Source organism: Panthera onca, chromosome C2 (assembly GCF_046562875.1).
Source record: "Panthera onca isolate mPanOnc1 chromosome C2, mPanOnc1 haplotype 2, whole genome shotgun sequence".
Lineage (NCBI taxonomy): Eukaryota > Metazoa > Chordata > Mammalia > Carnivora > Felidae > Panthera > Panthera onca.
This window is the reverse complement of record NC_138347.1, coordinates 146,159,648-146,177,876: the sequence shown is the minus strand read 5'-3', so window position 1 is coordinate 146,177,876 and position 18,229 is coordinate 146,159,648.

Below are 18,229 nucleotides of genomic sequence, written 5' to 3'. Positions count from 1 at the left end.
GCTAATATCATGTTGGGGCTCAGAAGAAGGTAATTTCTGTTTGGAAGATAGGAAGAGACCGAGTCAGAGAACACGTCGCCCTAATTACAAGTGTTTACAGTGGTGGGTACTGAGAGGGGCAAGAGAAAAGAGAAGTGCGCAACAAACACTATGTTAAGGAAGACGCTAAGTTTACTTCTTAAAGACTCCATAAGAATCACCTAGAAGGCTTTTTAAAATGCAATTCCTAGGCACTATACTCTGAGAATTTGATTCAGTAGGTCAGGATGGTGGCCAAGAATTTGTACTATTAAAATGCTCCCTGGTGATGCTGATGCTATTTGAGGTCAAATCAAGTGTCACTGATAAAGATGTTGGGCTGGTGTGTGTGGGAGGGAGTCTAGGTGGTAACCATGACTTGATCTCACCAATGGGAGGGGTGTATTTCATTGCTTAGTTTTATTGAGACCATATTTTGAAAATGACAAAGTCAGAAAACAAAGGAACCTATGTCCCTGAATCACCATGGGGAAGGCAGCCTGCTGAACCCCACTGGATGTGATATGAGTAAAAGATACCACATGGTGTATTAAGCCGCTAACAAGTGGGGATCACTTGTTAGAGTGGTTAGCCTTTCTAGCCTGGAAAAATGCTATTACAGCTAGAAAGTATTTAGATAAAAATTAATCTAATAGGAAAATACTAGCCTCGGAAAGATTATGTGATTCCTCTAAGAAAGAGTTGCCAGATAAAATACAAGATGCCCAGTAAAATTTTAATTTCTGATAAACAGTGAATAATTTTTAGCATAATATTATGTGGGATATACATATACTAAAAAAGCCTTTATTGTTTATCTGAAATTAAAATTTAACTGGGCATCCTGTATTTTCATTTGCTTAATGTGGCAACCTTCGTCTAATGAGACTTTGTAACAAAGACTTGAACCTAATTTCAATGACCAACTCAATTTCCTTTCTATCCATCTATCCAGAAAATCACTGGTACAGATATACATGAACCTAATTTCAATGACCAACTCAATTTCCTTTCTATCCGTCTACCCAGAAAATCACTGGTACAGATATGTCAGGAGGCAAAAACCCTCAAATTTTTGTTTTCTATCTTCCAAACTTTGTGAACCAAATTCACAAACCTAGAGAAGTCATTCTTCTAGCTCTTTCTCCCCAGAGAGAACTGTGGTTTGAATTTGGGATCTGGCCTATGACTGTATCTAATTCTGTGTTCTGTACAGCTCAGCCGTAGTATTAATATCTAACAACTTTTCGTGACCAGTAGAAGTAATTATAACTAGATAATCCCAGCGATAATATGATAGGGTCAGTTTAAAGGTCAGTTCTGAAATTTAAAAGTGCTATAAAAAATTCGTTTGTTCTTGATGATCATTTTCCACCAGAAATCACAGACCTCAGTGGGGCTTGGGTCACCATCTCCATGGCAACCAGTTACCATCTTCATCATGGAATGAAGACTGAAATAAATCCCCAAGAAAAGATCTAGTGTTTAAGGATGTGCTTGCTTTCAAACAAAACAAACAAGCAAGCAAAAACATCAAAATAAATACTCACAAATGGGTAAATCTGAAACTGGATGGCTGTGAAAATATGTTCTATTTTTATGAGGCCACAATCACTAGGACAAATGAATTGCTTTATGAATCTCCAAGATCCCAAGTTTTCTTCTATAGCAACCTGCACTCAATCATAACAATTTTAATTCATTAAAAGTAAAACAGTTTTGAAATGTGAGGCAAAATTTAACTTACAGTCAGATGAGCGGAAGTTTGAAATGACTCAATAGTTGCTATAACACATATTTTTTTTTCTTGCAGAACTTTTCTTGTATACATTTAAAATGTAAAGGTTTTACATTAATTTTAAAGGATTTTAAAAGTACTGGGCTGTGCTTTAAATCGGGGCATTGGCAAAATGTTGTGTACTATCTGTTTTTTTGTTGTTTTTTTTTTTTTTTTTTTTTACTTTAAAACATACCCACACCCATTTATTCATGCATCCTTTATAGTCGCTTTTGCTCAGCAGAGGCAGAGCTGAAGAGTCATGACAGAGACCACTGGGCCTGCAAAATCTAAAATATTTGCTATCTGGCCCTTTAAAGAAAAAGTTTTCCTTCTTTAGATCCCACAGGATGTGTTGCAGGACACTCTTTTCTTTAAAATAATTTCACTTCAACATTAAGGCCTGTGTTTTTAAGTATGTGTTAGAAGACGTGACAAAATGCCCCAAAATGTTGCTCAGATTCTACTGAAGTTACAGAAACTGGATGACAAAATCAAGTCCTGTCATGAACTCCTGAGCTAAAGTGAGGAAGGGACTTCTCTCAGTAGGATTCTGAACATAGATGATTAATTTTGAAATCAAAAGTGTGGGAGCCACCAAGGGAGACTGGAAAGAGACAAAGGTGATAAATGGGGAAATAGAACACACAGGACTGGAGTGAACCTCCAGGCAATGATGGTTCACCACTTGCCTTCAATCTACTGGCATCCCATTCACGAAATCAACTTTCATGATTGAGCCTAACATCAAACAGTAGGGAAGTGATGGGAAGAAGTGCAAAATCACGTTGCTAAGGCACCACAGGCAGAATGGAGAAGAAACAAAGCTAGTAACTGACTCTTCCAACCTGACACAACCTGTCTTGCTAAAGACTTCCTTAGATACATATCTTGCTCAGCTCTCTCCTATAGAAACTCTTGCAGCTGGATATGTCTACTCTTTTCCATCTACTGATCAACTGAGGATCTAATTTGTGGGAAATACTCTGCCCATTCACTGGGAGATGGGTATTTCCATCGAAGTCTTCCTAACTGGATGGGGTTAGCAACTCCCTGATTATAAAGTAAGAATTGATTGACTCAGTGCCAACCAACTTGCAAAAATTGTTAGACTTAAAATTTGCTCGAGTCTATTTTTTTTACGGCTGAACCTAAAAGCCTTATAAATTTTGACTTTATTACACCTTTTGGCAAAGCTTTAGGAATTCAAAAAGTAAATCACATGCCTCTCTTTTACACCTACATTCCTGCATTGTGAGGTTTTAAGGATTGATGCACTAGGGGAGGCTACCGTGGAAAACATTTCAGGTTTGAAATGGTGTCTCTTCACACGGGCCGTACTACATAGTTGTGAAAATGTCACGCTACGTGTGGAGGTGGGGAGGGGAGGAGACAAGAGGGGAGGAGGCGGGAGAAAAGGAAGACCTTCATTTAGCTTGGGTGAAAATGCTAATTTTTCCATGCTTCCCAGCCAGTGGCCGTCTTACAATCATAATTTACTGTGGGACTCCTGCTGGCCCGGCCAAGTGCCAAATGACTACAAAATTATGTAGTTATCTTATCAATTTATCTCTACTTTGCGCAGTCCCTTCCCATCAGCTGCCATGCCGCATTGATTCTCATTTGGAATCAAACCAAAGGCAATCATCTGTCTGTGGGATATGTCCAAGTTTATGCCCTTTCTTGAGCTGAGAGCTCTGTGGTCTAACTTGCAAGTGTCCTGCTCGCCCAACCAGGAGGCATGACATGGTCCACCAGTCTCTGCATAGAACAAAGGGCAGGAAGCCGCTTGAGTGACCCTGGCAAAGTGAACCTGAACACCGAGAAGCCAGGCTAGATGGTTCCTCTGCCTGCTGTCAAGGAAAATGAGCCTTTTGTTGTCATTTTAAATTACTCATGTGGTTCAAGTTCAATAAGCCTTATGCTGTCCCTGTATAACCACAGTATTCCATGATTTTATTGGCCCTGCAGCTGAAATTCAATCAATTTAACTCTCTCTGTTCTTGAATGGCCCTCTGGCAAAAAATGCTGCTGTTCACGTGAGCAGCAGGTAAGGACTTTGCTGGATACTAACATGAGATTTCCTTGAGGTTGAAAGACAATTAACTTTTTTTTTTTTTTCACCACCCCTCTTATCCTAATCTCTGGGATTCAACTGCTGAGGCTGACTGACTACGTGCTAGAGGCAAATGAAGTTAGATTCCCTTAGCTCTTCGTTAATTCATTCGATGCTACTCTCCTATGTGTGGTGAGGGAAGGAATGAACCTGGTGTTGTGGACCTTGTCTCTGGGGAGCTCAGATTCTCCTAAGAGAGGTTAAATACAAACGCATAAAAGAAAACCAAGATTTAAGAGGCTGCCCATGTGAGAACAAATTCATACTCTGGAAAATAACTTTTGGGAAGAGTTGGATTATGCCAATGTTTTTCACATACTTTACATTCTGTAACAATGTTTCTTAAGTGTAATTTTGAAGGGTGCGTGCCTGGGTGGTTCAGTCGGTTAGGCGTCCAACTTCGGCTCAGGTCATGATCTCGCGGTCCGTGAGTTTGAGCCCCGCGTCTGGCTCTGTGCTGGCAGCTCAGAGCCTGGAGCCTGCTTCCCATTCTGTGTCTCCCTCTCTCTCTGCCCCTCCCCTGCTCATACTCTGTCTCTCTCTGTCTCCCCAAAATAAATAAACATTAAAAAATTTTAAGTGTAATATTGTAGGAAATCACTAGATACAAAATAGATAAAAATAGCTTTCCTTGAAATATCTTTAAGCTTGCCCTTCAAAGTGTGAATTATTGAGGCACCCCCAGTTCCAGAGTCCAGTGCCATTTTGTTACACTCTATTGGTTATAATCCACAACTGTAATGACTACATTATGAGTTCTGGGAAGGCCAGCATCGTCCCTTAACCTGTACTCCTAAGGCAGGAGGCAAATGACACACATCCACATCAGAAACACATGTCACTTACCGACCCCAGAACTTTTTTAGTCTGAGCTTCGGTTTAGCTTGCAAACCCTCATCCCAAGGCTCCAGGTAGCCATAACCAACCTACTGTGTTGGCAAAGGAGAATAAATTGACTTGCTTTTCGTGTCCTATCATTGAACACAGTTCTGAAAAATGGTTAGGTGTCCTGCAAATGTTAGATGAAGTGATTTTTTTTTTAATGTTTATTTTATTTTCGAGATACAGAGCATGAGCAGGGGAGGGGCAGAGAGAGAGGGAGACACAGGATCCAAAGCAGGCTCCAGGCTCTGAACTGTCAGCACAGAGCCTGATGCGGGGCTCGAACTCATGAACTGTGAGATCATGACCTGAGCTGAAGCTGGACACTTAACCGGCAGCCACCCAGGCACCCCTAGATGAAGTGATTTTTAAATAATACGTCTTTTATTCATTGAAGGTTAACCAAAATAGAGTCAAAATTTATAAAAGATCTGATGTGGTAAGCTATAAACACAAAACATTTCTATGTCTCTACACATCCTCTGTCCCTGAGACCTTCTATATCCTTCAGATCATTTCCCCTAATGCTGAGAATTAGAATCATCTGCCTGCATATGAAGAAAAACTGAATATAGATAGGTTTTTATGCACATAAATGCTCCTAGCAGCCATTATGAGACTCCTTTGCACAGCTATAATCATGTACAACTTTTTTTTTTCACTGTCAATTCCAAAACCCTGTAAAAACAACAGAGCAATGGGTTTCTCTCTGTTTTTGGATAACAAACAACAGTTGGATATTCATGTTACTCTTTGTTTATAAATGCTAGCTGAGAACTCAGACCCCACCAATAGCAATTTATTGAGCAAGTATTAAGTGCCAGGCACTTTGCAATATTTTTAGTGAATGAATGAAAGAAAGTATACATTATACCAAGTTGTATATCTGTTCATTTTTGAAAAGAACTCATAATCGAACATAGTTAAATCTCTAATGTCTGTAGTGTACTTTTCTACGTCTTTTCCCTTCTTTCATGCTACTCTCTTTCTTGGTCTTAATTGCCTTTCCTCACCTCACTTACCCACCTGGCGTAATGGTTTTCATTCACTGAAGCATAATTCAATGTTATCTTCTTTATGGAATCTTTCAAATCCATGCCTACTAGCAAAATTTGATGTCATCTCATTTGTTCCCTTAGTATATTGTTCATATTCCAATTATTGCACAGGGTACCCTTAAATATGGTTAATAATTTATATTTCCTTTCCCCAGTCACATCATTCAGGGTGGAAACTACCTTTTCTCCATTTTTTTTTTTATTACTAGCATTGAGAGTTGGCACATATTATACCATAGTCTGGGTTTCCCAGAAATCAAAGCCTATGGCAATGGCTTATGTGCATTTTTATTGGAAAATGAAATTTCAAGGAGAGGAGGGAAAGGCATAGTGGGACATTGGAAAGAGGAAAAAATGTTATGAAGCTGGCTTTCTACCTGCTATCAAATGTGAAAGATTGCTTGATCTCACAAGAGAGTCTTTTGGGAGGTCATCTGAATGAGAGTTTTTAGGACAATCTTTCCTTGAGGAAAGGATGGAAAATTTTATTTATGAATTTTTGTCTTCCATTGGTGAGTTTTGCCCCATATGGCCTGAAGTGGCTCACCCTTCTGGATTTTGCATGTGTGAAAGCCAACTAAATTCCTAAAGTATTTAATGCCTGAGCATCTATAGGGAAAACCCAGTGCAGGAGGAGAGAGGGCTAACCATGGGTATAAGATGAGGCTCTGGAAGATCCTACTTGCTGAAGGTCTGAAACCACACAGAGCTGGTCTACACAGCAGTGACTGGACCAGGGGACGAGGACGTAGAGGATCTGAAATGCCTCATAAGTGACGTGTGATTCATGGCATGTAAGTGATAGTATTTACAATTTGAATATAAGGTAGCCTATGGTGACAGTCATAATGGAGGTATACATCATGTAGCATGGGAACAATTAGCACTGCAGAAAGGGCTCATGGCAGGACATTTCAGACAGAAGAAATTTCATAAGAAAAATAATATGGAAAACACATGGAGAGAAGGAAGTAGAGGGAAAATCACTGAACTCGGATTATAGCCTGATTCTAAGAAGGAATGAAGTTAGAATGCATATTAAAGTCCTTGAATTAATTCATCTGGCAAATATTTTACTGAGTACCTACTGTGTGATAGGCACTGGAGAAACAGCAATAGATGAATCCTAGGCTAAAGGGTTGGGATTTAATTCAGGGGAGGGAAGAGAGCCAGAGAAGTTTTTCTTTCAAGCTAAGAAGTTGAAACTTCTGCTATGCTATGAGGCACAAAGCAGTGAAATGGTGATACTCTTCCCTGAGCTTCATGTAAAGAAGGAATAGCAATCATGTTGCACAGAAAATTCTTTGCGGAGGGATACTTATTTTCAAATCAGATGTTGATCTGGAAGTGACTTTTCCTGCCACAGAGCCTATGTAACTCTCCTACTCTCTACTGCCAGGTAGTAAGTGTCCTCTTTGCTGCAGATAATAGACACAAGGCGGAGAATTCCACTTAGCAAGTGAGTTGCATAAACAGTAAACAGACAACATTTGAAATCAGGGTGAACATTTAAAAAGATTGTCTGCCTGGGGAGCCTGGGTGGCTCAGTCGGTTAAGCGTCCAACTTCAGCTCAGGTCATGATCTCACAGTTCGTGAGTTCGAGCCCCGCATCGGGCTCTGTGCTGACAGCTCGGAGCCTGGAGCCTGCTTCGGATTCTGTGTCTCCCTGTCTCTCTGCCCCTCCCCCGCTTGTGCTCTGTCTCTTTCTCTCTCTCAAAAATAAATAAACATCAAAAAAATTAAAAAAAAAAGATCATCTGCCTTTGACAAAGAGTATTGAAGACATAATCATCCTTACAAGCATAGTGATCAATCAAAAGCTATGTATTTAAAATAAACTTTGAGCAAATATAAATGTAAACACTAAGGTTGTTCCATACATTCAATAATGACCGTAAACCAGGAGCTAACGAACTGCAGACCAGACAGAATGAGATGAAAACAATGTAGACTACAGAAAAAGAAAAACAGCCCATGGAGAAGGAAGAAGGGACACTGGACCAGAATACCTAAATAACACTTACAATTCAACAATTAAAAGAACAACTGACCCAATTGAAAAGTGGGGAGAAGATTTGAATAGATGCTTCTCCAAGGAAAATATATACATGGCAAAGAAACACAGGGAAATATGGTCAGCAACATTAGTCATTAGGGAAATGCAAATCAAAATCACAGTGAGATGATTATAATGGTGATAACAAAGATGGGCGATAACAAGGGTTGGTGAGGATGTGAAGAAATTGGCATGCTCATACCTTGTTGGTGAGAATATAAATTGATAAAGTCATTTTGGAAAACACTTGGGCGGCCCCTCTAAAAGTTAAACATAGAGTTATCATAAGCTTCCATATTTCCACCCTCAGGTGTGTGTCCAAGAGAATTGAAATCATACATCCACAGAAAAACCTGGACACAAATGTTCATGGCAACATTAATCATAGTAACCAAAGAGTAGACATCAGTACAGCAAAAAAGTGGTAACTGATAAAGTGTGTCACCGTACAACAGGATAGCATTCAGCCATCCAAAGGAAGGAAGCTTTGATTCATGCTACAACATGGATGCAACTTGAAAACATGTTAAGTGAATAAAGCCAGATACCAAAGGACACATATTGTACGATCATACATGCATGAAATGTCCAGCATGGGCAAATCACACTGAAATGTATGGCTGGGGGGGGGGGGGATGGGAAGAGCAACAACAGCATTGACGCCAGTAAGCCTTCTGTCCACCTATACATTTGAAAAGTCCTGCCTCCATATGTTTATATCTCTTTGGTAGGTTATCCACAATGATTTATTTTTCAAAAATCAGTAAACTTTTCAGAGTGAGAATGGATGTTATCAATAATCATGTATGGAAAAGAATCTAAAGCTGTATTCAGTGGTGGTCATCATTGCCCAGTTTCTTCTTAAGACTCTGACTTTGAATTCTGCAGGCACCTATGTGCAGGCTGTGCACTGCACAAGCCTAAGGAGTTTCATTCATTTAAGGCACCACAAATTCATGAAATTATTAATGAAATTTCCTGGCACATGGCAGTAAAGTACTTATTTAAATAAAATCAGTATACAATTGAGTCTTCAACGATGCAAGGAAGTCAGGACTACCAGCCCCCTCCACACAGTCAAAAATCCATGTATAACTTTGACTCTCTCCCAAAATTAACAACTAGTAGCCTACTGAAGCTTGAGCCCTCTATCCTGTTTGGGTCCGTTTTCAACATCTATCATGAATATACGCAATTCTCAGTGAAAAGCGATGTATTTTAAGGGTCTGATGCTTGAAAGGCTGATTTGTGAAGTGAATTTTGAGTTCCTAGCTGTGGATTCATAGACAATATAAAGCTAGTTCTAATGGTGCCTGGTGATAATTATGTCCAGAGATACTGAAAGTTTGCTGCTAGGATATGTTTATTTTAGATTGTGAAATAAATGGACACATTTCCCAGAACTCCTTAGATGCTAACAGTGAGAATGCTTTGCTGGTTTTAAATTATCTTTATACGTGACAGTGCTAAAGCCACTTCCTGAACATGATATCAGATTATTGCTGACCCTCAGGTCCATCTGTTTGTACTAAAATTATTAAATTTTACAACTTAAATAAACTTGAGGATGTGTTCCATTCACTTATTGTAATGAATTCCTTCTTAAAACAAAAACATTGCAAGCCACTTAGGGGTAGATACATCAAAATGAGTAGTGGTTATTAAGGAAAGCCCTTTTGAATTGTTTTTTTTTTTTTTTCTTCTGGTACCTTCATTCATTCGTCAAATATTTATTGGCTCCTTACTAAGTGTCAGGCTCTGTTTTTGTTTGCTTGTATTGTGTTTTATTTAAAATTAATAACTGAGCAGATAATATGTTTGCTACGCCATCAGGTTGCTTTATTTTCCTTAGTTTTCTTGAGACCACTATTATGCTGGTTTTTCATGAAGACTTCACTATACATACTTTGTTTTGTTTTGTTTTGTTTGTGAAGTAACACCATTAATTGAATTAGCCAAACTAAACCCCAGACGAGATTTTTAAAATTCTAGATGAATACATATTAAACTGGGATAACTACAAATATAGTCCTTCCTATAAATATTCCTGTGACTTATGTATATATGTTTGCAATAATAAATCTGATGAGGAAAACTTAAGACTTGCAAATTCTCCATCCAACTCAGCACAATATTTTAGGGTTCAAAACACTAAGCCCTCAGTGAGGGTGGGGGGGCTCGGACACTCAAAAGAATAGTAGCTATGAAAGGACACTGGCCCCCTTATCCCTCCCTCCGCCATGCCCTTGAAGGGGACTGGATGGATCCCGCTCAGGGTGTCTCTACCCACCTCAGAGCAAGACCACGTTACAACACATCACATAATAGACACTGCATTAATCACTTAGAACAGCAGGTCTCAACTGGGGGCCTGTAGATCGAATTCAGGGGTGTTTGTTAACTTGGTTGGAAAAAATCATCTCTTAATTTTTGCTAATCTCAAACTGATAGTACTTCCTTCAATTATGAGTGCTGCTAAGAAGTCACAGTAGTATTTGCAGTATCTATGACTTTGTCACAGGTATTTTTATATTACATTATAACTGTTGCAGATATTCCCAAGTAGAGTTGACATTTATCGCTACTTCAATATTATGAGAGGATTAGACCTGCCTCTCGATCTAATGATTCAACGCATGAATATAAAACATATATATTACTATATTTCACATTCCCCCCTCTCAGCTTTACCAAGATATAATTGACAAATAAAATTGTAAGATATTTAAAGTGTAAAACATGATGATTTGATATATGTATATATTGTGAAATTAGATTAATTAACTAAATTAATTAACACATTCCCCATCTCACAAATTCACTTGTGTGTGTGTCTGTGTGTGTGTGTGTGTGTGTGTGTGAGAGAGAGAGAGAGAGAGAAAGAGAGAGAGAGAGAGAGAGAACATTTAAATTTTCCCTCAGCATAACACTCTCTAAATGAAATAAGTCATACAGAGAAAGACAGATACCATATGTTTTCACTCTTATGTGGATCCTGAGAAACTTAACAGAAGACCATGGGGGAGGGGAAGGAAAAAAAAAAGAGAGAGAGAGAGGGAAGGAGCCAAAGCATAAGAGACTCTTGAAAACTGAGAACAAACTGAGGGTAGATGGGGGGTGAGAGGGAGGGGAGGGTGGGTGATGGGTATTGAGGAGGGCGTCTTTTGGGATGAGCATTGGGTGTTGTATGGAAACCAATTTGACAATAAATTTCATATTAAAAAAATACAAAAATAAAAAAATAAAAAGATAAATAAACTTCACAAAAATAAATAAATTCGCCCTCAGCAAATTTCAACCACACAATATAGGTTATTAACTCTAGTCACCATGTTATGCGTTAGATCCTTATACTTTGTTCATCTTATAACTGATCATTTGTACCCATTTATCAAGCTCTCCCTATTTCCCCCACCCCTCAGCCCCTGGCAACCATTGTTCTACTCTGTTTCTATGGGCTAGACGTTTTTTCTGAAAGATTCTACATGTAAGGGATACTATGAAGTACCTCACATTCTCTGTCTGACTTATTTTACTTAACATAATGCTGTCTGAGTTTATATTTTGTAAGAGTTTAGTAGCGTTCTTTTGCATACAGCTGTCCAGTTTTCCCAACAACATTTATTAATGATACTCTTATTTTATTGGGTATTCTTGGCTCCTTTGTCATAAATTGACTCAGTTTATTTCTAGGCTCTCTCTTCTGTTCCATTGATCCATGTGTCTGTTTTTGTGCCAATACCCTTCTGTTTTGATGATTGTACTTTTGTAATATAGTTTGAAATCAAAAGGGTAATGCTTCCATTTTTGTTATTTCTCAAAACTGTTTTAGCTAGTTGGAGTATTTTGTGTCCCCATAAAATTTTAGTATTATTTATTTTTGTGAAAAATACCATTTTGATAGGGATTGCATTGAGCCAATAGATTGTTTGAGTAGTATGGACATGTAAACAGTATTAATTCTTCCAATCCAAGAACACAGAATATCTTTCCATTTACTTGTATCTTCCTCAATTTTTTCCTCAGTGCCTTAAAGTTTTCACTGAGCAGATTTTTCAACTTACTTGAATTTATTCATAAATACTTTTTTTGATGCTGTTATAAATGGGGTTATTGTCTTAATTTCTATTTCTGATAGTTTATTGTTGATATATAGAAATGCAAATAATTTTTATATATTTATTGTGCAGCCATTTTTGTGTGGAGTCTTTTGGTTTTTTTTTTTAATTTTTTTAACTTTTTAAAATTTACATACAAGTTAGTTAGCATATAGTGCAACAATGATTTTGGGAGCAGATTCCTTAATGCCCCTTACCCGTGTAGCCCATTCCCCCCTTCCCACAACCCCTCCAGCAACCCTCTGTTTGTTCTCCATATTTATAAGTATCTTATGTTTTGTCCCCTTCCTGTTTTTATATTATTTTTGTTTCCCTTCTTTATGTTCATCTGTTCTGTGTGTTAAAGCCCTCATATGAGTGAAGTAATATGATATTTGTCTTTCTCTGACTAATTTCGCCTAGCATAATACCCTCTAGTTCCATCCATGTAGTGGCAAATGACAAGATTTCATTCTTTTTGATTGCCGAGTAATACTCCATTGTATATACACACCACATCTTCTTTATCCATTCATCCATCGATGGACATTTGGGCTCTTTCCATACTATGGCTATCGTTGATAGTGCTGCTATAAACATGGGGGTTCACGTGCCCCTTTAAAACAGCATACCTGTCTCCCTTGGATAAGTGGCTAGTAGTGCAATTGCTGGGTCATAGGGTAGTTCTATTTTTAGTTTTTTGATGAACCTCCATACTGTTTTCCAGAGTGCCTGCACCAGTTTGCATTCCCAACAGCAATGCAAAAGAGATTCTCTTTCTCTGCATCCTTGCCAACGTCTGTTGTTGCCTGAGTTGTTAATGTTAGCCAGTCTAACAGGTGTGAGATGGTATCTCATTGTGGTTTTGATTTGTATTTCCCTGATGATGAGTGATGTTGAGCATTTTTTCATGTGTCTGTCGGTTGGCCATATGGATGTCTTCCTTGGAGAAGTGTCTATTCATGTCTTTTGCCCATTTCTTCACTGGATTATTTGGTTTTTGGGTGTTGAGTTTCATGAGTTCTTTATACATTTTGGATACTAACACTTTATCTGATCTGTCGTTTGCAAATATCTTCCATTCTGTTGGTTGCCTTTTAGTTTTGCTGATTGTTTCCTTTGCAGTGCAGAAGCTTTTTATTTTGATGAGGTCCCAATAGTTCATTTTTGCTTTTGTTTCCCTTGCCTCTGGATACATGTTGAGTAAGAAGTTGCCGCGGCCAAGATCAAAGAGGTTTTTGCCTGCTTTCTCCTCGAGGATTTTGATGGCTTCCTGTCTTACATTGAGGTCTTTTATCCATTTTGAGTTTATTTTTGTGTACGGTGTAAGAAAGTGGTCCAGGTTCATTCTTCTGCATGTCGCTGTCCAGTTTTCCCAGCACCCCTTGCTGAAGTGACTGCCTTTATTCCATTGGATATTCTTTCCTGCTTTGTCAAAGATTAGTTGGCCATACATTTGTGGGTCCATTTCTGGGTTCTCCATTCTGTTCCATTGATCTGAGTGTCTGTTCTTGTGCCAGTACCATACTGTCTTGATGAATACAGCTTTGTAGTACAGTTTAAAGTCTAGGATTGTGATGCCTTCTGTTTTGGTTTTCTTTTTCAAGATTGCTTTGGCTATTCGGGGTCTTTTCTGGTTCTATACAAATTGTAGGATTGTTTGTTTTAGCTATGTGAAGAATGCTGGTGTTATTTTCATAGGGGCTGAATTGAATACGTAGAGTGCTTTGGGTAGTATTGACATTTTAACAATATTTGTTCTTCCTATCCAGGAGCATGGAATATTTTTCCTTTTTTTGTGTGTGTCTTCTTCAGTTTCTTTCATGAGCTTTCTATAGTTTTCAGTGTATAGATTTTTCACCTCTTTAGTTAGATTTATTCCTAGGTATTTTATGGTTTTTGGTGCAGTTGTGCATGAGATCGATTCCTTGATTTCTCTTTCTGTTGCTTCATTGTTGGTGTATAGGAATGCAACTGATTTCTGTGCATTGATTTTATATCCTGCAACATTGCTGAATTCATGAATCAGTACTGGCAGTTTTTCGGTGGAATCTTTGGGTTTTCCATATAGAATATCATGTCATTTGTGAAGAGTGAAAGTTTGACCTCCTCCTAGCTGAACTGGATGCCTCTTATTTCTTTGTGTTGTCTGATTGCTGAGGCTAAGACATCCAATACTATGTTGAATAACAGTGGCAAGACTGGATATCCCTGTCTTGTTCCTGACCTAGGGGGAAAGCTCTCAGTTTTTCCCCATTGAGGATGACATTAGTGTTGGGTCTTTCATATATGTCTGTTATGATCTTGAGGTATAATACTTCTATCCCTACTTTCTTGAGGGTTTTTATCAAGAAAGGATGTTGTATTTTGTCAAATTCTTTCTCTGCATCTATTGAGAGGATCATATGGTTCTTGTCCTTTCTTTTATTGATGTGATGAATCACATTGATTGTTTTGCGAATATTGAACCAGCCCTGCATCCCAGGTATAAATCCCACTTGGTCGTGGTGAATAATTTTTTTTTTAAGATAACCAGTCTACTGATTGTTTTATTTTTATTTTTTTGAAATTTATTGTCAAATTTGTTTCCATACAACACCCAGTGCTCATCCCAAAAGGTGCCCTCCTCAATACCCATCACCCCCCCTCCCCCCTTCCCACCCCTCATCAGCCTTCAGTTTGTTCTCAGTTTTTAAGAGTCTCTTATGCTGTGGCTCTCTCCCACTCTAACCTCTTTTTTTTTTCCTTCCCCTCCCCCATGGGTTTCTGTTAAGTTTCTCAGGATCCACATAAGAGTGAAAACATATGGTATCTGTCTTTCTCTGTATGGCTTATTTTACTTAGCATCACACTCTCCAGTTCCATCCACGTTGCTACAAAGGGCCATATTTCATTCTTTATCATTGCCACGTAGTACTCCATTGTGTATATAAACCACAATTTCTTTATCCATTCATCAGTTGATGGACATTTAGGCTGTTTCCATAATTTGGCTATTGTTGAGAGTGCTGCTATAAACATTGGGGTACAAGTGCCCCTATGCATCAGTACTCCTGTATCCCTTGGGTAAATTCCTAGCAGTGCTACTGCTGGGTCATAGGGTAGGTCTATTTTTAATTTTCTGAGGAACCTCCACACTGTTTTCCAGAGTGGCTGCACCAATTTGCATTCCCACCAACAGTGCAAGAGGGTTCCTGTTTCTCCACATCCTCGCCAGCATCTACAGTCTCCTGATTTGTTCATTTTGGCCACTCTGACTGGCGTGAGGTGATATCTGAGTGTGGTTTTGATTTGTATTTCCCTGATGAGGAGCGACGTTGAGCATCTTTTCACGTGCCTGTTGGCCATCCGAATGTCTTCTTTAGAGAATTGTCTATTCATGTTTTCTGCCCATTTCTTCACTGGATTACTTGTTTTTCGAGTGTGGAGTTTGGTGAGCTCTTTATAGATTTTGGATACTAGCCCTTTGTCCGGTATGTCATTTGCATAATATTTTAATGTATTGTTGTATCCGGTTGGCTAATATCTTGTTGAGGATTTCTGCATCCATGTTCATCAGGGAAATTGGCCTATAGTTCTCCTTTTTAGTGGGGTCTCTGTCTGGTTTCGGAAGCAAGGTAAAATGGCTCCATAGAATGAGTTTGGAAGTTTTTCTTCCATTTCTATTTTTTGGAACAGCTTCAAGAGAATAGGTGTTAATTCTTCCGTAAAAGTTTGGTAGAATTCTCCTGGAAAGCCATCTGGCCCTGGACTCTTGTTTTGAGAGATTGTTTGTTACTAATTCGATTTCCTTACTGCTTGTGGGTCTGTTAAATTTTCTATTTCTTCCTGTTTCAATTTTGGTAGTGTATATGTTTCTAGGAATTTGTCCATATCTTCCATATTGCCCATTTTATTGGCATATAATTGCTCATAATATTCTTTTATTACTGTTTTTATTTCTGCTGTGTTGGTTGTGATCTCTCCTCTTTCATTATTGATTTTATTTATTTGGGTCCTTTCCTTTTTCTTTTTGATCAAACTGGCTAGTGGTTTATCAATTTTGTTAATTCTTTTAAAGAACCAGCTTCTGGTTTCATTGATCTGTTCGGTTTTTTGTTGTTGTTGTTGTTTGTTTGTTTGTTTGTTTTGATAGCATTGATTTCTGCTCTAATCTTTATCATTTCCTGACTTCTGCTGGTTTTGGGTTTATTTGCTGTTCTTTTTCCAGCTCTTTAAGGACTTTTTTTTTTCCCTTGCTGCTTTTATGATTCTCTCCTTGCCTGAGTATTTTGTGAATTTGACTATGATATGCCTTGTTGATGGTCGGTTTTTGTTGAATCTAACGGAGGTCCTCGGTGCTTCCTGGATATTGATGTCTGTGTCTTTCCCCAGGTTAGGAAAGTTTTCCGCTCTGATTTTCTCAAATAACCCTTCTACCCCTATTTCTCTCTCTTCCTCTTCTGCAACCCCTATGATTCTGATGTTGTTCCTTTTTAATGAGTCACTGATTTCTCTAATTCTTAAATCATGCCCTTTTGCCTTAGTCTCCCTCTTTTTTTCTGCTTCATTATTCTCCATAAGTTTGTCCTCTATATTACTGAATCTCTGTTCTGCCTCATGCATCCTTACCACTGTGGCATCCATTCAAGATCGCAGCTCAGTTATAGCATTTTTTATTTCATCCTGACTAGCTTTTACTTCTTTTATCTCTGCAGCAAGGGATTCTAATCTATTTTTGACTCCAGCTAGTATTCTTATTATCGTGATTCTAAATTCTGGTTCAGGCATCTTACTTGTATCTGTGTTGGTTAAATCCCTGGCTGTCGTTTCTTCCTCCTCTTTCTTTTGTGGTGAATTCCTTCATTTCATCATTTTGAAGCGAGAAAAGGAATTAATGAGGTAAAAATATTTTAACTAACATTAAAAAATTAAAATTAAAAAAATATTAAAAATTAAAAATTAAAAATAAACACATACACAAACAAAATCGAATAAATGATGCCAGATCCTAGGTGTGTTTTGGTCTGGGTGTTGAAAGGGGCTTGAGAGGTTAGAGAAAAAAGGGGAAGTAAAGAAAAAAAGAAACAAGGAAATCATTTGAAAATTTGAAAAAATGAATACACTGAAGTAAAATAAAATAAAATGATGGAAGTAAAATAGAATTTGAAGAAATTTACACAAAAGTAAAAATTATAGTAGAAAACATTAAAGAAAAATATTTTTAATAAAAATTGAAAATAAATTTTTTTTCTCTTTCTGTATTCAAGAAATAGAAATGAAAAAGAGAAAAAAGGAAAAAAAGGAAAAAAGAAAGAAAATTGAATAGTTGGGCCGGCTAACAGACTGAAATATGACTTAAATAACTTCGTTTTGCCCTAGAAGTCAAAGTATGAAGGTTAATAGTCCATAAACTAAGCAGGCAGAGACTCCTGTTCCTGAAGAGTGAGGCTGGCCCAGTTGCGTGGCACTTGGTGTAATGGTTCCGTTCTCCACTAGATGGCGCTGCTTAGCTTACTAGGGCGGACTGTTGTGGCACTTGTAGGTGTGTATGCGCATGCGCGGGAGTGGTGAAAATGGTGTCACCCAGCTTCCCAGTCTCTAGTATGGGAACTCTGTCCTTCCCCATCTGCAGTTGCACACCTGTCCTTTGTTTTCAGCTTCTGTCCACTCTCCACTTTTACAAGGTCCGTGACAGAGACCCAAGCAGCACCTCCCTCCTGAGTTTTATCTCAGATGCGGCAGTGTTTCCCAACCTCTCACTTCTGAGGGACTGCGGCTTTGACCCGCTCAGACCCTCTGTGGGAGGGTCTCACCAAGCAATGGCCTGGTGCTGGCCACACCCAGGAACGTTCGAGGGACCATGCTGCTTCAATGGCCAGAGACGGCTGCTGGGTGCCAGCCCACCCCAGAACAAGTTCACGTGATTGTGTAGGAGCAGAGTTTCAGGGATTATAGTAAGTCACAGCACACATCTGGCACCTGGCTTCACCCACAGCGACCTTGTTCCAGCACCAGCTAATGTGGTTCTTCTCCGGGTGTCCTCCCAACAGGGGAGCGGCCTCTCCCCATGTGGCCCGAGGAGTTTGAAGACTTCAGTCTCTGCTCCTGGGGATTCGCCCTTCCCACCAGAGCACTGCCAGGTATCGAGCTGCGGAGTTTCAGACTCTGCGCTCCACCTGTTTATAGAGTCTTAATGGAATTTAAACCCTCTCCTTTCTCCTTTCCCCATTTTTAGTTCAGTC